The 24,348-nt window shown below is 41.9% G+C and overlaps 2 long non-coding RNA genes across 2 annotated transcripts in view; one reads left to right on the forward strand and one right to left on the reverse strand.

Moving 5' to 3' along the window:
• The window catches only part of LOC135327883 (uncharacterized), a 30,805-nt gene extending 26,433 nt beyond the window's left edge, over positions 1–4,372 (reverse strand). Inside the window, exon 1 of the long non-coding RNA XR_010388417.1 lies at positions 1,417–4,372. This is a non-coding gene — a long non-coding RNA (uncharacterized LOC135327883). The remainder of the gene's footprint in view (positions 1–1,416) is intronic.
• LOC135327884 (uncharacterized) lies at positions 655–22,940 on the forward strand. Its single transcript, XR_010388418.1, has 5 exons — positions 655–738; positions 5,971–6,144; positions 12,105–12,208; positions 19,524–19,583; positions 22,893–22,940. It is a non-coding gene; the product is annotated as an uncharacterized LOC135327884 (long non-coding RNA).
• Positions 22,941–24,348: the final 1,408 nt, after the last annotated feature.

Consider the following 24,348-nt stretch of genomic DNA (forward strand, 5'->3'; position numbering starts at 1 on the left):
TCATAACTGACTCCTCAACGGCACTTGGAATTGAAGGAAAATTGAGTGGAGTTTGTCACAAGCAATTCTGTTGCCATTTCAGCTATCACAGCCCCATGTATTGATTAGATCAGAAATGTCTTTTTGGAGGCTAGGTATTCCTTGCTTTGACTGTCATATAGGTCTCAAAGAGGAACAGTGTCCTGGAAAGATAATTTCTTTCATAGGCTTATGCAACAGCCCTAGCAGAGGCTTGCGAGAATAGGCAGAGCTTGAGTCTTAGGCATTAGGACTGAGAAACTGGGAGAGCTAACAGATGGAGGATGAGCACCAAGTGTGTGCTGAGGTCAGGCGCAGCTAGCCAGCAGTATGTGGGATCCAAATGGGGCAGTACAGCTGGGGGGTTGAGAGCTACCAGTCCCCTTGGCCAATCCACACTTACAGCTTCTCCCCATGTCCTGTGTGGGAGGACAGCTGGAGGACAGCTGGAGGGCCCTGGCAGAGAAGCAGCAAGCTCTGCTCAGTGCTGTGTGGTGCTCCTGCTTGGTAACTCCTCCAGAAACGACTGCCATGCCAGGAAGACCTTCACCAGTGCACAAGGGTAAATGGGGAAGCCCACTATTTTATCTGACTTTTTAACTACAAATGAAGTCTTTTTCATTTCAGGCACATGTGATACAAAAGATGATTAGGAGTACATGTGCTTAATTTATCCGAATGCTGTCAGCCTGGGAGTTTTGGACCTTATTATTCACTAGGGTAAGTCTCTTTTGTTGACATTAGCTTTACATGTAATAACTTGTCTTCTTCCAGAAAATATGGATGTATTGCAGCAAAGAACCAGACGCTTGGCCAATATGTGAATGTATTTCAGAGATGTTATTGACCAATATACATGTTCCTCTCTGTTCTAGAGAGCAGTCTTTAAAATTAAGAAGAGTGCTGAAAAACATTTCTCTTGTAAGTGGGGCATTTTCTAGCTCTCTCCCACATAGCTTCCCTAGTTTCTAATAAGATGTGTATTCAGCTAGGGCACTTAAAATGTCTCTCTCTTCTGTCTGGCCATCTATTTTCAAGAAACCTGAAGTAGCTGAAAATTACTGAACCTACTTAATGGCTTTTGCTCTTTTGTCAAGTGTGGTTGAATTCAGCCTGTAAGTTTAAGTTTCCACAAAAATTGAGCTAAGAAGGACAAGCTGCCCAGAACTCAAATATCACAGACAGGAAACTGAGTCTCAGTTCTTGGCTCAGTTCTGAATTAAAAATACTTGTTTCTAACTTCTAACAGTTCCTAGGACTCCAGTAGTTTCCCTACTTTATTTGAGAATTTCTGCAATTAGAACAGAATGAATAATGCAAAAACAGATTTGCAAATTAATGGGCTGACTTTATTCTGGTGTTAAAAATGAGGTTGTATTATGAATAATTCATGCATACCTGGGTGAACATTAACTTTTCTTAAAATGTTTGTGAGGCGCAGAAGACTCAGAGTTTCTCTTCTCACCAAATTAGGCTTGTTTGGTAGTCAAAAGTAACTGCAGCAAAATCTCATAAGAAAAACAAAAAAAATCAGATGAAATAGATTATGTAAGTCACAGTCATTAAATATGTAGAAAAACAACTATCCGTTTTAAATACAAACTAAAGGTTGAAGAAAAAACATAATCTAAATATTAGACAAATAAATCAGAATGAATGTTGACGTCTTTGTAGAAGGGAAAGATTGTTAGACAGTGTCATGAATTATTTGTTCAGAAACTTACATTGGAAGGTCTTCCTTAAAAAGATTCATCAAACTTCATAAAAGGTCAGAAACAATATTCCTGACTTAAGTGGCTAGGCAATGGCAAGTGCCATTGAGAAATTTAAAGTAAGTAGTATTTTACTTGGTGAACAATCTCAACCCTGAAGAATCATTTGCCCTTTGTGGATGGCCAATACGAAGCATGATGGTTTTTAGGATATTAAGGATGGTTTGGAAATAACTAAAGATAGAAAGAAATGCCACATGGCTAGTCATACAAAACTGTGTCATAATAAAGAGCGTACTACCTGTATGAAAAAGCTAGGTTTGGGATTTAAGCGTCCTGTGGACATCTACTCAGTACCTATCTTCTTCAGCTCCCTATCTAGTTGCCTCTGGCTCGTAGGCTCAGCAATGACAGGAAGCGCTGAAAGGGGCGACACACTGAGTTCTGACTTCTCTCCTCCAAGTTTGAAATGGAAAAGGAAAATATTCAGCATCAAATGAAGGTGACACATGAATGCAGATTTGCTCACAGAACAACTATAGGTTTATATGTACCAAGAGCATCCTGCTTGTTAGTAAGTCATCAGTTGATCCGGAGATCCCTACCTGAGGTGCCACCTACTTAATGCTTTATTTTAGGGCCCTGGCCCTGAGTGACACAGTAAGGCTATCTCTGCAAACTGCTAGAAGAAGCAAAAGGCCTAGATGTTTCTCCTGTTTTGCTCTGCACATGCGTGGAAGACTCTTGAGATTATTTGTGGAGGGGAAAGTCACATCATGGCCTATTTCCTCTCATCTCCACCTTTTACTCCACTCGTATTTAAAGTCAGATCAGCGTTAGGGTCTTTTGGATAGTCTCTGCAGATACTGGGCTTGTTCAGACCAGCTTACAAAGAGAAGAGAGTGTCTGTTCCTGAGAAGCTGAGTACCCCAGGCTGAATACCCCGAATTTACAATGAGCTTCCTTTCCAATAAGTAAGTCTCCCCACCTTCATCTCATGTAATCACTTCCATTAGGGCAAAGGAACTAGCAGCTGCTACTGCTAGTGGTAAATAATTGACCATTTTGCCTGAGCACCATTTTTGCTGACTCAATACAGGGATAAACAGCACAAGCAACTCTTGGGGTATAGGCTAACAATATGCTTCACCAGAACCTCTTTCTTCATATTGATCAAGGGAAAGTAAAAGCAGAGGGTGTAGGCTTAAATGTTGTTCTGCTTTCAAGTTCTATTTTTTCAATACATCTTTTTCTTTAATAAACACTGTAATATTTCACCAGTTATCTGTACTGTTATAGCACTCTAGTCTTCTGTCAGTGCTGACATTCCGGTTTGCCAGGCACTAGGCAGTGGCTGCCAAATTGTTTACAGCCTAATGAAGCCAAGATACTACGAATGGATAGAGCAAACTACCAAAAAGAAAGGAGGAGCATGAATGGAAAAAAGTAGCCATGGGAATAGATGCAGGCCAGAAGTAAATGTAACTAAATGGCTTTGAATGGTTTATAATATTTACATCTGAATATTTCCTCTCCAGGTCGCTATATTCACTTTCTCCCTGGCTGTCAGCATGTGGCACATCACATGGACACCCAAGTAGAAGTGTGTATAGAAGGATTTAAAGGGAGATAAACATTATAATTCGGTTACCCCCACGAGACTCTTTACATCTGTTTTTGCAAATACATATTGACACCAGGATATTTTCCAAGTTGAGAGAATGTGTTTGATGCTGAGTTCTGACTCTGTCAACATAGGAGGAATTTGAACAGCAGCTGCTGTATATATTTGGGGTTGGAAGAAGGGGAGAGGAGCAGCATTAGCTCTGGACAGGGAACTGCTAAGAAAAGCAATCATTTCCAAATCACTCTTTTTCTAAAATGTGATGGCTTTGCATTAGAGACACTAACTCTTTCTGAAATGTCTCTGTGCTTTTTTCCCCTTTTGTAATACTAACCCATTTCTGAGACACCGGGCATGGCTCCTTCCTCTCTCTTTCTCCTGTGATGTTTTTCAGTGCTGTTGCAGACTTTGGCAGCTTCCCAGTTAAAGCAGATTCCCTGCCAACAGGCTCCCCTTATGGCTCATTTTATAAAGGGCTGATTGCTTTGATGGACTATAAGGCTAAGGGGAATGAGGGAACAAGGGATTTGATTTTTAAAGAGGAAAAAAGCCCTCTCCCTTGCTTCTGAGAGACACATTGCAGAGTAGATCCAAACCTTGCAAGTTTTTTACCATGTGGGAAGCCTATATCAGGGATGAAAGTTGTTCCTGTGATGCTCTGTGTGTGATACAGTGGGGGTGAAACGCTGAGGCAGGAAAGGCCAAGAAATAAAAAGGGAAAAGGAATGAAAATCTTAGGCTAGGAGAAAAAAATACAGTGAGTGGAGAGACAAGGAAGATAATCAGCAAAGGGAGAGGAATGGAACAAAGAAGGAGAGAGGGAGTGAGAGAGAAACAATAAATGGTTAAAAGCAGAGTGAGACAGAAGCTGAAACTGAACAAAAGTGCTGGAGGAACATAAGGCTGGTAAAGGTGAAGGCCAGTGTGTGTGCGCATGATAGAGGAAGAGGGAAGAGCTGAAACCCAGCTGAAAAAAACATTAGAAAAGATCACAATACATCTTACAACCAGGCAATGAGAGAGTGAAGCCAATATGAAAAGAAACAACAACTGAGGTAGGAAACATCAAAAAACTAGCAAAGGACTAACCCCTTCTCCCCACTTCTGCCACCCCTGGAAATTTTACTTGCACCCATAACTCATGACATCTCCATGGCACACTTTTTTCCTTGACAGATACCCAGCTTCCTCACAATTACTAGGGCTGACTGGACAGCAACAATTAGTTTAATGGCAACTTTTGAAACCTATTTTCATTCTGTATTGATTTGGAAACAAAACCTTTTGACTGTGTTGCAAAATTGTAATTGTGCTAATTGCATCTATTTTTATGCCAAAACTCCAGCTCTTAGATGCATCAATGTATTTATCCAGTTAGGGCTGAGGGAGATCCAGGTACCAGTCCTTGCTCTCTCTGATACCATTTGGATCTTTTTTTATTCTGGAATCATCAGAGCAGGGATGTGCTAAGCCTGAGAGTGAAAAACTGTTTCCCCTTTCCTTTGCCCTAGTTTTGTTGCAACCAACATGTTTCTGCAACTTGTTTAGCAAAACTTCATTTTTCCAGAAATGTTCTGATCGTGTTTGATGATGATTTGCATGTAGGTTGCACGGTCCTTGTTGTCTGCTTGCTTTTTGCCAAATAAAAGATTGTTACAGAGAGCCTTTGCTGTTTGCTGGCCTTCTCATCAACAGAGATGTAGTCAATATCTCTCAGCACTCAATTTAATACTGGCTTTTAGCACGATGCAGATCTCTGGTTGAGCCTTTAAGGCCAAGATTATATCCACCCTGTGGAGCTTTGTCTCAGTGATCATACTTACTGCTGACCCAGAAGGAAATATATATTATGGATCAGTTCAGCGTTTCCTTCATTTTGAGTGTCCTGGCCAGACTCTGGTGCAGGTGATTAATTAAGCTCTACTTACCTTAACAGTTATGTTGCTTAGCAGCTACTCACATCTTAATCAACAACTCTTGTGCAATGCTGCCATCTCCTTTGGACTGGTTTCACATCCTTTGGTTCTATAGTGTAGGACATAAAATGAAATGAAACACTTCCAGTGTACATATGCTCTTTCAGCAGCATCAATATGTCACTTGAGTTCCTGTTCATTTCAGCAAGACCACTCATATGAGTACAATTATTCAGGGGCATGCAAGTTTAAGGGAGAGGCCTTCTTGCCATCAGGGCAAAAGCATACAGGTCCTGCATGCTTGTGTAAAGCTCTCTCAGGTCCCTCTCTAGACTAGTCCATTATATACACTGCAGTCACACTGCCATTTTCAGAGGCAATGTACAGCATATTAATGCTTACTTCATTAAGCTTTTTTTGCAGGGGATAAGGAATGCAGGTTTATCTTTAATACAGGGTAGTTCCAAGTGCCAATCCTATTCCTAGTAAGAGAGGTAATTCTGCTTTCAGATTTGGACACATTTTTCCTCTGCACCAGTAGCTCCTGGTGGCATTTCCATCCCATTCACACTTACTGTAATAGCACAGGTAACATGAAGAGAACAGCTCTCTAAAAATGATACATAAAGTCTTTTCTATCTTATGGCAGATTTTCTTTCTTTCTTTGATACTACTTGTTGTGTTCTCTCTTTCGATATAGAGCCAGTGGAGTTGCCCATTTGCTTCAGACCGTGCTATAAAAGTTGGCACCAGCAGAGCTAGCGTGGCTCATCGGTCGCTAGTGGGAACTGCTGTTGACCCTGCTGGAAGGGGGCTGCAGCACCAGAAGGCAAGAATTTGGGGAGACGGGCATGTGGACGCAGCTGTGCTGTGGGTGAGTTGGGGGCTAGCCTAGCAACGAAGGTTTCTACAAAAGAGAGGAACCCAGGGCATTTTCTTTTCCTTTCCAAAACTGGGTTGAAGCAAACTGTGCTTTTAACAGTTGCTGACATTCTGACTTCTGCTGTAACTAGAAAAATCTCCGATTGTGGGGTTGGGAGTTTTTTTTGGCTATGCATTGCACTGTCTGTTACAGGGATTGGGTATTCTTCACCTTTACTTTTCTGTTTTACAATATAGCAAACCAGAAATGATTTTATACCTCAGCTCAGTTTGCTTCTTTTTATGCCCTAACCTCATTACTTTTTCCCTGCTTTAGTCATTGATCTACTCAAGTTTATGAATCTGTTTCTTTGGGACATGGAGGGGACTTTGGAGGCATATGGGGCAATTACCTGCTTAGCTGCCATTGAGGTTTTGTGGTACATAGGCACTGACCTGTGCTCTGGGCTTTTGAAAACAAAGCTTTTTTTTTTTCTTTTTTTTTTTTTGGAAGGTGGCAGGTGCTCACACTTTCACACTGAATGGTAGGGATTCAAACCTGTTGTCCTTCCCGTGATTGCCTACTGCCATAAGAATTGTGTCTTCTGGGATTATACACTTCAAAAGGGCTTGCTGTGATCATACAGTCTGACCTCCTGTATCCACAGCCCTTAGAGTAAGCCTGAAGGTCGTGAAAATAAAATAAATGAATTCAAAAACCTCCCCACAAAACCAGAAGTAAAAAATGAAATTCATTGCATTTTGCCTATGCCTTTTTGTGAGTCTTTGTTTCTTCTAGCAATCAAAAAGAGATTAAGCTTCCACACTTGCTTAACACTTGGTTAAACATTATGTAGTCCATTGGCTCCAGCTAATGCATCCCCAATTATGTGGGACTTCCACTAATACTACTAGTTAAGCAGCAGTCATTAGAATAAATTGGACATCTCAATAAAGTGGCTTTCAGCTGAATTTGGGTGCACCGTAATCACAGCCCTAAGGACACAGCTTGATTGCTTACAACTCTGCATGTTTCGCTCTGTATATTTCATTTTGCTAAAGGCAAAATTTCTTTTTTTTTCTTTTCCTGGAGCTCCTTTCAATTCATGATAAATGATCTCAAATATTTCTTTAAATTCCTTAAGGGAATTCTTTTTTTACTGGAATTTTTGGAGGGGAAATGAATGGGAAGAGGAGGAAAATTCTTATATTTCCTCTTGCTCACCAAAGTCTAACCTTGTTTGAGCTCAGCAGTCAGAGTATATTCAGGCACCAGAGAAGCAGAAGGTACTCAAGTTCATGCAATAGTAGGCTTAAAAAATTCAGTGCTAAATATTGGATGATTAGCTGAATGAAATCTCCAGACCTAGAGGGTGGGATCATTAGCCAAACTTCCCTTGGAAATGAAGCTTGAGCATTCATGCTATCTTCCTAGATGGCCTGTCACTCCCCCAGGCATCATTTCTGAGCCCGCTGACTACTTCAGCAAATCTGACAGAGGCACAGGGTTTAAGAAAACATGGAGTTATTCCAAGTTTTGTGAAAGCAATCAGTCAGAGGGAAGAAACAAAGCAGCTCCACAGGAGCTCAGCGGTTTCCTGGGTTGCAGGGCTGGCCAAGGAGCAGGTGGGTACCGGCGGCCAGCCAGCCCCGCAGCTCAGACCCGTGACAGCACACAGTGCCCTCAGTTCAGCTGATGGGGAGAGCAAGATGGGGACGTGGGCACTGCTGGAAGGGTGCCGGGAGGTTCCCATGGGTCATGGTGTGGTAGGAGAGAGGCAGCTGGAGGTGGTGCATGGGGCCAGGAAGTCACTAGGGCTGCAGGGCATAAATCAGGAGGAAACCAGCTTTGTTAATTCTGTTGGTAATGGGACAACTTGTTAACACTATGTAGAGGAAGCGAGATGGGGCTAATGAATCTCAGTGTTTGTTTATGTGACCAATTTTCACACATGGTTCAACACTCAGGAATGCAAAATAATAATGCGGCCCCCCTCTCCCCCCTTCCCCTGGTTCAGATAATAAAGCTCATGAGCAAGAGAGGGGGCTGTTAATGCAGAGCAGTGCTGGGAAGGCACAGCGGAGATCGCGCTCGGAGGCAGGCTCAGCAGGCAGCCCTGTGCCCCTGTCACGATGCTCTCCAGCAGCCTGTCGCACCACACTGGCCCCTCTTCTGGCGCCCCTTCTGCCAGAATTACCATCCAATTGCAGGGGCCACCTGATCCCACGACCATATCCTATAACCTTGCCTCAGCATTTTCTTTTTATCTCTTTTTTGTCAGGGAAGCGAAGGGGGGATATAGCTGCTCAGCATGAACAAGATGTCTTCCCATCACAGCTGCTCCCACAGAAGCTCTGCCTGCTGCCAATTTTGTTTGTTATCTTCCCTCTGAAGGTTGTGAGAATGGGACCAAAAATACCGTGTGAGCTCTGCTTCAAGGGATAGCCTTTATGGCACCTCTCCTTTTGCATTAGATATGCGGAGAGAGAAAACAGCCTACTTTTCCTTTTCTTCTTTTTTTTTGCTGCAGTTCAGTTTCTCCTCTGCCTGGCATACTGATTTGCTGGAGAATCCAGACAGCAATTCAGTAGAAAATCATGAAGACTGAGCACAAGCAGGCCTTGCTCAGCACTATATCATGACTGGACTACTACTACCACTTCGCTTTTCTTTTTCTTCCTCCTTTCCCAATTTCAAAACCCTTCTTGTGCAAAATAGTGTCACATTTCAACAGCGAGATCTGCTTTCTTCGTCTTTTCAACCTTTAACAGAGGAGAATGGCTGAAACAGAGGTCACCAGTCACCTCCTGAATATGTTAGAGACCAGCTTTGTCCTTACGTGTGCCACATGGTTCTTTCTCAGAGCATTTTCACATCCTTCAGATGGGATGTTGCAGCACCATGATTTCTCAGTTAAGAGGGGCTTTTTGTTTAGACTGAACTGTGCACAGAGCTATACTGCCGATGCCAAGCCTTAAAATTATCAGGAGAGTAGCCCAAAAGTTGCCAGTTAAGTAATAAATCTCAGATTTACAATTGTGCTCATTTATGATTGTGCTTTTATATCTGGACCTGGAAGTTACGTCCAAGCTTCTCTCTGCTACAAGAAGAGCTATGAACTTTTCAAAAATGGACAATTCAGGCAGAATTATAAAATGTTGGGGGGAAGGAGCTAAGAAAAATGGCAGATTTAACCCAGAACCCGAAATATGAATTAATCCATAAAAATGTTGTAGGCTTGTTTTTAGTGCTTTCAGAAGACAGCAAGGCTGATACAGAGTCAGACCAAAGGTTCGCCTAGCCCAGAATATTGTTTCTAACAGTGGTAGTAGATGAAGGTCTAGGAAATTATGAAAGAGACAACTACACATGGTACCTGGTGCTCTCCCCAACCTTCACCTGTTTTCATCTCAGAGCCAGAATGTAGACCCTAGGGATTTTTCTTCCATGAGAATTTGTTCAGTTTTCCCTTGAAGCCATTGAAACTTCTAGCATCTGCAACACTCTTTGTTAAGAAGTTCATGCTGCCCCTTTTTTTGTTTAGAACTTGGTTCCTGCTAGCTTTAGTTGATATCTCCTTGTGCTGGTACTGTTAGAAATGTGGGTAGTGAATCTCTATCCACTCTTCCCACACCCTGTCATGATTTTGCAAACTTTTGTCATATACCTTGAAGTCACCTCTTTCACAGACTGATGTGTCCTAACTCACTGATTTTTTTTTCCTTGTGCAGCAGCCTTCTATACCTCTGATCATATAAGCTGCTTTTCTCTGAACATTTTCCAGTTCTGCTACAAACCTTTTGAGGGATTTTCTTGCTCAGTCACATATGATTCCTCTGCAGTTGTTCACAGTTGGTGCTAGTCCTTACTATCCTGATAACTTTTCTCACTTCACCACTCATCCCCTTTTCTAAATTGCCTATGAATACACTGGTCAGCAGAGGTCCCAGCATGGACCTCTCTTGAACTGTTGCTTTCTCTGCATCAAGAAAATACTCCTACTGGATTTCCTAACTTTCTAGCAATTATTTATCCATGCCGGGACCTTCCATGGGTGCTTAGTTTCTTATAACACTTTGGTGAACATTTTCGGAAATCAAGACAGACAAAGGCCATACTAATTCTTCCCGATAGGATCATCTCAAGTAGATTCTAGATGCCCACCAATTCTAGTCCTTACCACAACTTCAACTAACTGTTCCTGGACCAGAGGTCAGGCTAACTTCCCCATATCGCTCCTGGTGCTTTTCTAAAAATTGGTGTCTTTCATCCATTACCATGACCGCATGCTGCACTGTATCCTGAAGCTGAGTAGAGTCTCCAGTAGCTCGGCGCTCTGCAGCACACAGGCCTCTTCTCAGAACCTCTGTGGAGCCTGGTGGTCTATGGGGACACATTATGCTGTTCTCAAGTGAAAAACTGTGAAATTCTGCGCTCAGACAGAGGGGCTTTACAGGTGCTTTATACAGCATCTTTTATCTTAAATATAAACAGGAAGCATAGCCTAGGTGTTCAGACAGCAGGGCAGGTGTTCAGCCCCTACTCTGCCACAGCAGGGGCTACCGGCAAGCTGGTTTAGTCTTTCTGTGTCTCACTTCTCTGCCTGTGCAGTGGGCTTAGTGGTATTTTCCTAGCTTGCAGAGATAGGGTAGGATAAATAAACTGAAAACAGTGAGGACCTTATTTACTGTTGAAATTGGTGGCAGAGTAGAGCCAAAAACAGACTGAAGAGTATACATACAGTACCAGTGAAGTGTAGCTAATGGTATACGACATAGCCAGGACTAATGCGCAAGGAATGTGTTGTGGGAAGGAAATCAGAAACCCCTGGCTGAGCAGAGCAGGTTCAGTCTCTTCTGGTACAAAAGGCAATGGTGACTATTTAATGCCTATGCAGAACAGGGGTGATTTTTATTGTAAAAATGCCTTATGCAATACATTTCAAACAGATTTTTTTTTTTTTTGACTTGATCCCCCGCATGTGAATCTTTGGGCCCTGCTTAGGACCTTAAACCCATACATTCAGATACGTCAGGGATCAGAAATAAGTTTTTGGGGGTCTGGATGTGAAACTAGGACAGTGGAAGGAGTGAGGCCTTGAGAAAAGTAGATCAGCAGCTCTAAATTGTCACACAGGTGCACACTAGCTTCAAATATGTTGACATATGTTAACAGTGGTTAAAAATGGCTGGAGTACAATTATTTCTTATATTGAACAAGACCTCTAATTTAAGCTTCCACATCAAAATTACTTTCAGCAGGTAGTGATTTGCAGCAAATAAAAAAAATGATTTACTGACTATTATGAGAGAAATCACAGACTGCTTGAGGAGCATTTGTGTGCTTTCACTTACTATATGGATTGTGCATTAGTCCAGACATATCTAAAGGAGGCATTTGCATGAATAATTAACTGTGATCTCCTGCAAATCAAATCACTTTGAATTAGAATTTGAAATGACTTTACAATTACTGAAACATACTTGTTAGCAAGAGAGAGTTATGTTTTTACCCTGCAACATTTAAAAAGGGGCAAAAATTAACTCTTCCAAGAGAGCAATTATTTCTGAAATGCATTATCTAAGAAGCACATTGTGCTAAGATCCAAATCTTATCTGCTTTATGCCACCAACCCTCCTGGAGCTGGTGAGGCTGCTCTCACAAGTGAGATAAATGAATTTGGATCTTAAACTTTATGAGTAAAAGAACATAAAATGTCATATATTTCTTTCATATTTCAATAGCATTTGTATGGGTTTATGTACTGAGTTGTTTTCTTTTTTGAAGTGTCCAGCCAGGTTGCCGTGGGGTATTTTGTTTTTTTTTTTTTTCACATGACAAGCTGGATAATTGTATGTGCGGCTATGCATATAATTGTAAATTAAGATGTCCCTATTTTATCAGTTCTAGAATCCATTTAAATTACCCATAGGAATTGTATTTTCTAAAAAATATTCTCTGAAAATTTACAGATTCTGAATTTCCTCACAACTTGTGTCGGAGAAGTGGATGCTCTGAGAGATCATCTGTCTTTCCATCTACCCAAAATACAGACAACAAGTAAAAGGCGCTATGTGTAAGTGACAGAATTAAGGCATCATATTTTAAAGTTATGTTATGGGGACTTTGACTGGATGCATTGAAGAAAACAAATGTATTAATGTTTCTCAGTTCTTGCAAATCAGATATTGCATGTAGCATAAATGACTTCCTGGCTATCTAGTGTGACTTCACAGAGCCAGAGCCTTAATATGAATGTCTGCTTGAAGAACACAGTGCCCTGTTAACTGTTAATAGGAATCAATGAATCCTGATTGATTCACTGACCAGAGAATATTTGATGCTCAAGATCATAAAGCATTATGAGAACAGACATTAGTTTTACTGTCTGCTGCCTGGAAAAGGAATTGATTTAGTTAAAAGGAATAATAAAAGAACAACTTGTTTTTCAATATTTTATAAAAACATAATGACATTGTGTAGCTAACTTGAGCTGACAGGAGCAATGAAATGTAAGGTTAAGATTCTCACTACCTTTAATCTTGCTGTGGCTGGAGGTAGTGCAGTGCACTGAGCAATAACACCAGGGAAATATGGAGACCAATGTAATTGTAAACCTAGGGGGCTGGAATGAGGACAGTGTGACACATTTCTTGTCAGATTTATTGGCAGAATGTTAGAATAATCCCTCCTGAAGTGAATAGATTTCCCCAAATTAACAGTAACAAGACAATTTGCCTTAAGTTTGCCTCTTCTCTTCCTGAATGTCGCTCTTAATTTACCTTACCAAGTTATGGGGTGGGTTTTTAAGGATGGACTGACCACAGGAGAAGCACTTCATTAGTGCTTGCTTCCTTCCTGTGTTTGTGGGAGCTCTTCTGCAGGGCACGTAGCTCTGGCGAAATGTGCAATGTTTCCTTGTGGCTGTCCGTGGCACAGTGCAGATGGTGGCTGCTGGAGGTTGGCTCCTCTGCAACTGCCCCAACAGCTCAGGTTCGGATTTCACCAGCCCTCACGCTAATTGGAACGGAGGGCACTGTTTGTACCTTTAAAGAGTGTTCTGATGTGTGTTGGGGACTGAAGAGGGAAGCGTGTTATGGATTTGGATGGAAGAGAATAAAAGGAGAGGGGAGAGGTAGGTAGCAACAGGTAAAAATATACTCCATTACATGAGTAACCAAGCTAACCTGGGGCACTCTAACTAAATCCTCACCAGCACTAACTGCCCCATTCGCTGCACCCCCTCGACTGCTCAGCCTCTCTCCAGGACCAGGCACCCCATCTCTGCGTCAGCACCAGGGAGACCATTTGCCAGGCCGGTTCACACCTCTGAGAAGTAGCTGCTCTGCACAGCCCCTGGTAGCTCAGCACCTTCTTAGACACTCACCCAAAACTCATAGCCACCCCCAAAGGACACCTAATGATCCCATAAGGCAGAAATTCACCGATCTTCTTTGCATTCCAGGACCCAGACCCCTTTTCTTCTTCTTCTTCCTCCTTAGCTTTCCCAGCAAAACGGCCCCACAGACCACCTTGTTTGCTCTCTTCTCTTCATTACCCAGAGAGGAAGGACAACGAGAAGACTTCTTGGCTATGTAAATTGCAAGGCTAAGCTCCTGATGAAAGTTTTGGGGACTGGTCGTCTCTCCCACACCTGTATAGATGGATACCCTGGGACACTTTGAGCTCAGCTTTGCTGTCTAAATATAGGAGTCTAGTGCCAGCTGAGATACCCTAGTTTATCGCACCCAGTTCCAGCTCAGTGAGGTATGCATCGCCTGCTCTGTGCTGTATCTGCAAATGCTGTGAAGATCTATCAGATACCCTAAGGCACTCAAATGGCACTAGGTGGCTATCGTTCAGGCAACTGAATTGAGCTCCTTATGAACGTGAGAATTGCCCTAACACAGTAGAGAAAGGCTCCCAAACTGGAATTACAGAGATGCTTTGGCAGAGCTAGTTATAATATACAATGGATGTTACTTCATCTGAAGAAAATGCGAGAACAAGAAAGCAATTAAAGATTCTCTTTTCAGAACAGAGATACTCGATGCTATATGCTGCTGCTCAGAAAAACGGTCCTATCATAACAGTAAAAACAAAAATAGCTGTGAAAAAGTGGCCAGAGGTCCTGGACTCAGAGAATTCTTTTGGGCTGCTTTCTGGTAAGCATCTACTGACAGGAACCAGCTTTTCTGAGCAGGACAGCAAAGCAGAAGAAAAAGCCCCACCAAAAATGCTTAATGAATCCTTAAATGCTCTGGGGTTTAAAATCAGTTTTGATGCTTCCTTTCCAGCAGACTTTAAATCCCTGAGATCAAGGATGCTATATGCTACACATTTTGTTATTAGTAGCAAATTCTTTGCCGTGAGGTTTGTAGCCTCTTTTGCATTGCATGTTCTTTTAAGTATGGAATAAGGGATCTCAAATAGAATATTAGAGATAACTATTTCTAACCTCATAATTAAATGCTCTTCAAAGTCCTAACTTTCAGTATACAGTGATTCAGAGCTTTGTAGGATAAATTCTGTGCTTTTAGAGGCCTTTAACATCTACACAAAAGTATCAAAAGAGTACAGTCATGTTGAAGAACATGTAATTTAATTTACTTTGCTTTTTCATGCAGCTACAGTTTCTGCATGTTCCTTCCAAATACAATTCCAATTTGAAGATACATAGTTTTTCCGTACAAAAATTCTCTTCTGCATGACCAAGGACATTGTGTAGTGCCACAGCACAGTGTACCATACTCTCATATACCATACAATTCATTCTCAGTTAAAACCATTGCCTGTGTTTCTCTTTGAACTTACTTACAGTCTGGCTCCAAGGCCAGTGAGAGCTGTAGAAGGGTCCTACTGGGACTTCTCCCAGAATTTCTTGGAACATTCATTTTACATTTCAGTGCCTTATGGAACATCATTCATCAATCTTTTTTGTGGGTGTCTTTACAAAGAAGCACGTACTCATTGCTTTTGAAACAGCCCCATTATGGGATATACAGAGCTACACCTTGCAAAGTATATTACAACTAAAAGTAGAAGTTTTCCTTCAAATGATGTAAAACCACAGAGCACAGGGCAATCCATACTTAAATATGGGCTTTAGTACTTCTGACTTGGAGGTGACTGAGCTCACAGGTTCTCTAGGGACAAAACATATCACCCTGGAGGGGTGATATGGCTATGGAACAATAACTTGCTGGATGTTTTACTGACTCAGATTATATTCCCAGCTCCTGAGAAGGCACACTGTAATAAATAAAGTCATGCATAAGGAGACAAAGTCATCTTTTGGACTGTTTTACAGTGTCACTCGTTTGACTTCAGTGAGACTGATGAACACCAGTTAAATAAGAATGCTGCCAAGGGTGGGCCCCATATCATGCGAGAACAAAGGTAGCAGAGAAGTGTTTCAACAAATGAACTATAGCCTCGATAGGAGGCTGAAGCATTAAATTGTCCAATTTAAGCAACATACAGGCTAGGCTCTATTTAAAGAAGTCTACAAATTTCATTTTTGCTCTGAGCCAATATCCAAAGAAGTCATTGAACATTGTTTCATCAGGCCTCAACTTCCCAAAAATATTTTTCTTTGGCAAGGACAAAGAAATCCCAGGTATTACAAGAAAATGGTGCTAGTGATTCATCAGGGACCTTCCCTTTGCATCTGTGCTGAACTAAAGCCATGACACTTGGTCAGGAAGCAGAAGATTGCTTGTTCATTTTCCTCCATGCTGAGAGAAGTTAACCCTAGTGTCTTGGGAAAACTGCATTCTGAGTCATTAATATTCTGCCCACACAAATCTACACTGTAGTTTCACTTGGGCATTGTACTACCTTTACTGCGTGCCATAAACTATTGTGTAACATTGCAGCACATTGTTAAGCACTGGTCACATTTCTTTCAAAAAATGGTTGTATTTCAATGGCAGATGAAACAAGTATTTAATATAAAAGCTTCAGAACAAAAACATATTTTTGACCTTTTCAGAGTAAAGATGCATGGGATAGCAGTAATGAAATGCAAAGCTCGCTGGCTAAAACTCAGAGGAGCTGGTTTGGGTTTTACTTTTTGTTAAACATCCCTAAATAAGCCTGTTTTAGCACATAGGAACACCTTTTTTTTATTTTTAAATGCTGAATAGCCTTGTTCCTGATCCAAAAACTAAATCCTGTTTTCAAGCCAAAAAGGTTTTTTTTTTTTTTTTTTCAAAAGAATAAAGGCAAGAATAGGGTTGTTTTATTTCCTCCAAGTTATGTGAAATATGGTAAGCTGGAAGCTGCAAGATGAGAGATTAAAAAAACACACAAAGTGGTGAAAATTTGTATGTAAAACATAATTTTGCACAGCCCTACCAGGGATAAAGTGCTACTTCAGTGAAAGATATTATTAGAATTTGCAATGCTCTTGCCATAGAAATAGCTGTCATGTCACCCACCAGGATTATGGCTGGGTGGACAAATAAGAAGGGCAGATGATACATGAAAGCAGTAGAGATGGAAGCATTTTTTTTCAGAATTAGGCAGCAATGACAAGGGAAATGAAAATGACATGTAAGGTCTAATTGGAATTCCGTTAGTCATTTGGAAAGGATATTAAAAAGCCTTTCTCAAAAGTGCTCTTATCAACATTTTCTTCAGGAATTAGAGTACAGCATAATTTAGTCAGAGCATAAGCATATTAATTTTTCATTCTGAGAGCAGGTGGCAGAAAGCTTGCAAAAAGCTTCCAGATATTAATGAGAGCCAGTGAATTCTTGTTTGACTCATAGCAGAGAGCAAAGCTGGGGAGCAGAAAGCAGTGGACTGTGGGCAACCCCCCCACATGGCTCTGTGGGTTGCTGAAGGGACACTTGTCCCACAGCAGCGATCTTTTTTTTATGCCCAACTTCTGGAGCTGGCTCGTGTTCATCCAAAAAAAAAAAAAAAAAGGAGGTTTCCAGGTGCTGGAAAATTTGCAGTCCCTAAACTTCTGACACTAGGAGGCAGAGAAGGTCAAACCTTGTATTTTTAATGCTCCCATATTGTTAAGGAGCCTGGCCTATAACTTTCTTCTCCAGATGCACAGTAAAAGAAGCGGAGAGTAAATTCAACATGAAGCCTGGGTCACAGCAAGACAGCTCTTACTACCAGAGGCTATAGGCACACAGCTTGGAGGCAGAGTGAGTGAGTGAGCCTAGGGAGGGAAACACCACAAACAGGGTGCACGGACTTCATTTGTATTTCTTCATACTGTTAAACAAATGGTGCAAAAAGCAGCCAAAAGAAGGATTCAAGACACAATCATGTGTCTGCTATCTTAGACTGAAAACCTATTTGACCCACACATGCACACACACGTTCTCTCACTCCGCAAGACAAATCTACCCTTGGAAGCAGTGGCCACCACTATAGCAATGGAGATTGGTAATAAATGACCAATGGGAGGGAAAAACTGGCATTTCTAACCAAGTAAGAAGTTTCATCTGCCACCCATGTACTGACCAGTTTCTTCTGGAGACTGGAAGGCCAGAGGTTGTTTCTATTAAGGACAATATGCTCAAGGCGATCAGTCTGACTCCAGTCAGAGGCCTCGTTCCACCCAACAGCTGGGCAAGGACTAGCTTTCACAGACAGGAAAGGCACCTGATTTTCACTACTCTTGTAGAGTGCACTGGGGGGATCAGTCTTATCCAATCAAGTCTCAGACTGGACAGGTCCAAGTGTCAGAAATATTCTGCTCATAGCATACATCTGCTGTTGACTGTCCCAACTCAGGCAGGCAGCATAATTATCTTTCTATGCCAATGTCTTGCATGAACTGGCAACATCACATCCCCTGCAAAAAGCAGGCAGCGTGAGCAAATATGGGAAAAGACTTGCAAATTTTGTGACTTCTTCTCAAACAAGACCAAGACATAATGATCCACAGTATGTCATGCTGGGATTAGCCTATGGCTGAGCATAGGCCTGGAAAGAGAAACTGCACAAAAAAGTAGCCACTGAGTCACAGGTAGACCCATAACAACCTGATCTAACTTTGAACTTAGCTCTGCTGTAGGCAAGTGATTAGATTAGATAAACACCAGAGAGCCCTTCCAATCCAGTTATTCCACTCTATTCTTCCAGTAACTCTGGCCATTTCTAGCTTTCATGTATCAGCTGTATGCCCATGACAAAAACTTATTCAAGATTCTCACTCTCCTCCAAGCTCATTCTGAACTATAACCTCACTTCAAGGTCAGTTCTAACCTTGTATTGACCTTTTTAAAATTAACGGGAATCCTAACCGTCTTCAGGATGGAACAAACTAGAATAGGGACTACTGAATTCCCTGCCACAGAGGTTATTGGAGGGCTCATATTTTCGCCCATTGCCCAGCACAAAAATTGGCATTTTTTTGATAGAGGTACAAGTTCTCCATACCAACGGCATACTACTGGGAGAAGAGACAAGGCCTGTAACTGCTCCTTTATTAGCCCTCCCCATTCTCTTTCTCACACTAGGAAATAACGAAAGCTCTGTGCACTCTCATCATCCAGCCCCCAAGAAAACCACAGTTTAAGGAAGGGCAGAGCAGAAACTGCTGCTCTACCAGAAGTAATATTTTCTGTAAAAGAACCATACCTACTGCCTACATAACGCTGGAATGAGGGCTATACATTTTGATTTGTCATGAAATGAGTGTTGGATGCAGATGTGCTTTTAAGAGAATCAGGAACATACAGAGCCAGTTATGATATTTCAAAACAGCAATTTGAAATATTATAAAAATGTTTAGTATATTTTTTTTGCCCATTCTTTGGTTTGCATGAGGAATTCCTACATTCTACTGAAAGAGCAAGTAGTGACAAACCCAGCATCCTGCCCCTGGAACTGCTCTCTCCAGGAAATAAGATCTGCTCAACTGGATCAGACCAACAGCCCAGCTGGCCCAAGAACCTCTCTCCAGTAGTCACCATAAGCAAATGTCTAGGGAAAAACCGGAATAAGATGCTTGCATAATTCTTCCCCTTAATACTATCCCACTAGTTCCAGTTCAGGCTTGCCCGGAATCAGATACATATGAGCGTTTCTTTGTATTTAGTATCCAATGACTCTCTCTTTCTACAATTTGTTCTAGCACCCTTGAACTTTTGGCACCCACAACGTCCTATGGCACCAACTTAGTTCCTCAGGTCAGCTGAGCAGTTGTATAAAGAACCCCATGTTTTTATTTGTTCTGAATCTGTATTGATTATCTTCATTTGATGCTTCTTTGTCAGATCCTACCTACCCTCGTCATGATTTTGTAATCTTCTATCCTGTCTACCCTTAGGCACCTCTTTTCCAGTCTAGCATCTTTCTTCCTGTACAAAGGGTTTTCCACACCTGTGATTACTTGTCACCCTTTCTTGAACCTTTTCCAGGTCTACCATAACCTATTTGAGATGAGGCATCCAGAACTGCAGACAGAATTCAAGGAGAAGGTAAAGAAAACCTTATAGATTGGCATAATCTATTTTGTTTTCCATCACATTCATAATAATTCCTAACATTTGATCTGCTTTTTTGATCACTATTGAGCACTGACCACTACTGATGTTTTCAGGTATTCGTGATAACCCCAGATCAAGCTCCTGAGTTATATTGTTCAGCTCAGAGGCTATTATTTTTTAGGTAGAGTTAGAATGTTTGTTTCTTATGTGCATCACTTAACATTAATCCATACTGAATTTCATTTGCCATTTTTTTGCTCTGCTGCCCAGTCTTATAAGATTCTTCTACAAGTCTTCACAGCTGGCCCTCCTCCTTATCAACTTGAATGCTTTAATGTTGTCAGCAAATTTTGGCAACTCACAGTTGACCTTCTTTCAAGGTCATTTATAAATCTGCTGAACAGCACAGATCCTAGCACAAATCCCCAAGAACTCCTCTGGTGATTTCCTCCATTGCAAGAACTGAACAGGTACTCATGCCCTGGTTCCAAACTTTAAACCAGTGTAAGGATCTTCCCTCACATATGATGGACAAGATTGGTATTCTAGGAAGCTACAAGTAAATATCCCCCACTCTGTGCTAAATCTCAGGTTTTGAATTTGTTCTGCTGGACTCTCTGTGCCTCTCACGCATTACATTCAAAATTACCTCTCTGAATCCTCATAACTACATTAGTAATGTTTCTGCCCTAGCGATATAAGATATGAGATATACAAATACAGTGAACTCTGTTTGTGTATACCTATTCCTCACATACCAACCTTCTGCTAAATTGAAAGGGGGCCTAGAAATACATCCACGCATTTTTAGCAAGATGCTACTCTAGTGTCATGGGCAAACCAGAGTCTAGTCTGAAAGACTGTTGCAGAGATCCTTCCTGCTTAAACCTGTCTGCCTGACACTAAGTGCTACCTGGATGATTGCATCCTCAGAAAAAAAAGACATCATTTTTATCAGTTGCTTTCATTTACTATACAGTTTTTATAATGTGCCCACATCATTTTTTTCACAAGACTCTTGCTTTATATAGTGTACAGAATAGTTGGTTCTCACTTAGCAGCTATTTAATATTTTGTTTTTCCCTTTATTTTTCTGCATGTAGCACAATTTAATCCATGTTCTGAAGAAAGAATTAGTCATTTCCTACAGTGTTTCTCAAAGCTACCATCCCTATCATATCTCTGTGTGTGTCAGAAACATTCAGATGTCAAATGGGAAAAATATGCCCAAGCCCTGCCTGAGTTTAGATATGCAGCTGACTGCTGCCACTCAAAAAAGAAACACAGTTGAGAGCTGAACTTGGCTTGCTTCTTTTATCATCTGCAGCACCAGGGAAGATAGGACATTTTCCCTGAGGCTTTTGCACTCACCTGCTGACAGCAGAGGAACAGCAAGAGAGAAAACCTTGGGTTCTCATTATGGGCTTAGGAATAAAGGATGCTGTGACGGACAGTGTTTTGGATCCTCTGCCCATGACCTAAAGCTTGACCTCTTTTGCCTCTCAAACCTAAAATACAGAGACACTAAAACTTCTCAAATAAAAAATCACCAGATTTTTTTTCCAACATAGTCAGAACAACATCTTTCATCAAAGCATCACAGAACCAAAGGGATGTTGGTTGGGAGCCAGTCTATCCCACCACTCACAGCAGGGCTACCACCAAAGCCACATCAGGTCAATCATGACTTTGCCTAGCTCAGTCCTAAAACCTCCAGAGCACCTCAGTACCTGTTCCTGTGCTGCACCACTCTCTTTGCTCCTCATGTCCGGCCTGAACATCCCATGGTGTAGACTGTGGACATTGCCTTTTGACATGCTGCCTGGCACTGCTGAGGAGTATTTGGCTCCATGATCGTTGTGACTACGTTTCAAGTATTTGAGTACCTCAGCCTTTTCCATGCCATCCATCACTAGGCTGTCTCCTACATCTGTGAACAGATCCATATTTTCACTGAGTTTCTTCTGGTAACTAGTTTCCTTCTTTTTACCCTTACAGTCTGTCTCAAGTCTTCATGCCAGCTGGGCTTTTGTCTTCTTGATTTTGTTGTTAGGCATACAGGTGATGTGTTTATACTCTTCTTCTGTTGTCTGTCCTTGCTTCCATCTCCTGCATGCTTCTAGTCTTGCCCCAGTCTTCTTGAAACACTGTTTTTCAAAGACATTTGGCATAAGGCAGACAGCTGGCATGGAAAATTCCAGCCCAATCATAGTTTCTCAGAGTTATAAGTAACTGAAAATGGGATCTTATAATGAGCAGTTTCAGGAAACTTTAATAATTGGCAACTATACCCTTCACACCTATAAATATTTATTGTCACATATTACAGCCATCACTCACTATGCTCTGGCCAGAGCCACATAATCCTTTCAAGCAACCCTGAAATGTATTTGTGTTACCTAAATAAATATGTTAATGTAGCCTCATAAATGAGTGTGCACTTGCTCTGCTTAATATTATTATATTACCTTCCACTATTTCTGCAGGTCCTATCATTTTTACTTTATTTCCATGTTTTCAATCTTCTTTTCCCCCAGCCATACCTCATCTTATTTCCTCTAGCTCTTGCTGAGTTTTCTATTCAAATTTTTTATTATATCTAATATCACTTGCCTGTATTCTGTTCCACATTTTCTCATTTGACCTCAAGCTGTTCCCTGTCTCTTAAACTCCCTCTCCCTTTACATTCCCCCTCCTGTACCTCACACACATGCTGCTCCCCTGCATCTCTCTCTTACACGCCATCAGTTCCTATCTTCTTCTTTCTTCTCAGAGACAGCTCTCCAGCTTGACACAGCTCTCATTGATACCCACTTTATTCCAGCACAGTTCAGTGTCACGCATTATCTTCCTTTCTGCCGCTGGAAGAGCACAGACTGAAGTGCGGCATTTCTCTCCAGCATATTCATTCCCTCACTGTCCTATATGAACCTCACCCCCGGCCCCACAGCCATCAGCTGTCCTCAGCAGCCCAGTACTTGGCAGTCCAGCCCTGCGTGCAGACATGTCCTCAGCTTACCCACAGAGCCACCAGTTTTTGGGGTCCTCTGGGAGAGTTAATCCTGCTCCTTGGCTTCAGCTGACAGACAGAAGACATGCTAAAAAGAGCTGCTCCTGCATTCAGGCCTGAAATCAGGCTGGGATTTTTCTCCCCCCCCCCCCCCCCCGGGATTTTTCTCCCCCCCCCCCCCCCCCTTCCTTTTTCATCTCTTTCCAGGGACGCAAGATTAGTGCTACAAAGGTCACCAGCCTTTCCCGGAGAATTGAGGTCAGTAAGTCATACCCACTCCTCCCTCCCAGGTGCTGTAAAGCGGAGTGGACATCTGCACCTCACCATTTCTGGATGCCACTGGCGATAGCAGGAGGGACACCTTGCTGAGCTCCTGCAGAACAACACCCCTTTTTAGAGAACAATAAATCCAGCAAACTCAGAGGGAAACTCTCCACCACGTATTTTCTGTGTGATCTTGAGCAAGTCATTTAGTTGCTTCAGGCCTCACTGTCCCTAATGAGGATAACATGCTGTCCTGAGCCTACTTAGTCTCCCACCAGCCTATGAGATACCCTGAAAATATATAGAGCACCATGAATATTGAGAAGATAGGCAGGATTTTGGAGTCAGGAATCAAAAAAGCTGCTAGGGGGAGTGTTTTCTATTTTGTTTGCCTTGAGAGATGGGATTGCTCTCCATTCACTTTGGCAACATCCACCCACACAGAAGGGAAGATAGATAGAGGGAAGCTGGCAAAGAGGGAGCCCCAGTTCAGGTCTACGAGGACATACCACAGTGAAATTTGCTGACAGCAGATGCATATCTAGAAAGGAAGAGGGGGAAGAAAAAGTGCCTAATTCCCATGGTGGTTAACTAAAAAAATACATTCAATAGCTGTAGAACAGCTGAATCTACAGAATCATCATTCTGACAGCACTGTTCATTAAACTGATTAGTCAACCCCACACTGAAATCCAGATCAACCAGATGGTCTTCTGTTACTGTGCGTATCGCCCAGTACAAGGCAAATGGCCTTTGTATTCTTGTCGTTTGAAGTGTTGCCTAATTTGTTTTTAACTGTTTAAAAATTAAGTGGAGCCTCAACCCTTCAGTTACTCTTGTTTGTTTGCTTCGTTGTGTTCGTAAGTACTTGATATTTAAAATGGTCTCACTAGGTAGTGTCTAACAGTAGATTCAGTTGTTGCTGTGCTGCACATTAATAATTTAAAAACCCCTGGAATAAAAAGAAGCCTGGAATAGCGTATTGCTATAACCTTTATATTACATCTCCGTACAAAGGCACACAGATCACTATAGCAAGGGATTTGGGACAATGCAGTAAGACAGCTCTGAACTTAAGGGCCTCCCTGGTGACACCTCCATCTGCCACTGCTCCTCTCCTTCTCACACAGGTCCCACCTCCATGGAGGCCAGGCAGATATGCGTGTGTGACTCAGACAATGGATGGTCCTCCTTTCCTCTTCAGCTCTCCCCCTTATTTGCTCCACACACCTTGGAAGCCTGTTTGTCACTGGTAATGCCACAGTGCACAGGCAGTCTCCTTGCCCCACGATAAATGGTGCTTTATCATGGTGCCACAGGCTGACCAGCATTGAAGTGCTGGGGTTCCCCTGTATATTGAAGGGATAAGAAACACAGTCACCGTTGAGCATAAGCTTTAGACTGACCTTCCCCACTCCTGCAGAAAATTCCTATCCGTTAAGGAAATTTTTTTACGAGTGTTTCAGCCTTTATTGCAAGTAT

Source organism: Dromaius novaehollandiae, chromosome 3 (assembly GCF_036370855.1).
Source record: "Dromaius novaehollandiae isolate bDroNov1 chromosome 3, bDroNov1.hap1, whole genome shotgun sequence".
Taxonomy (NCBI): domain Eukaryota; kingdom Metazoa; phylum Chordata; class Aves; order Casuariiformes; family Dromaiidae; genus Dromaius; species Dromaius novaehollandiae.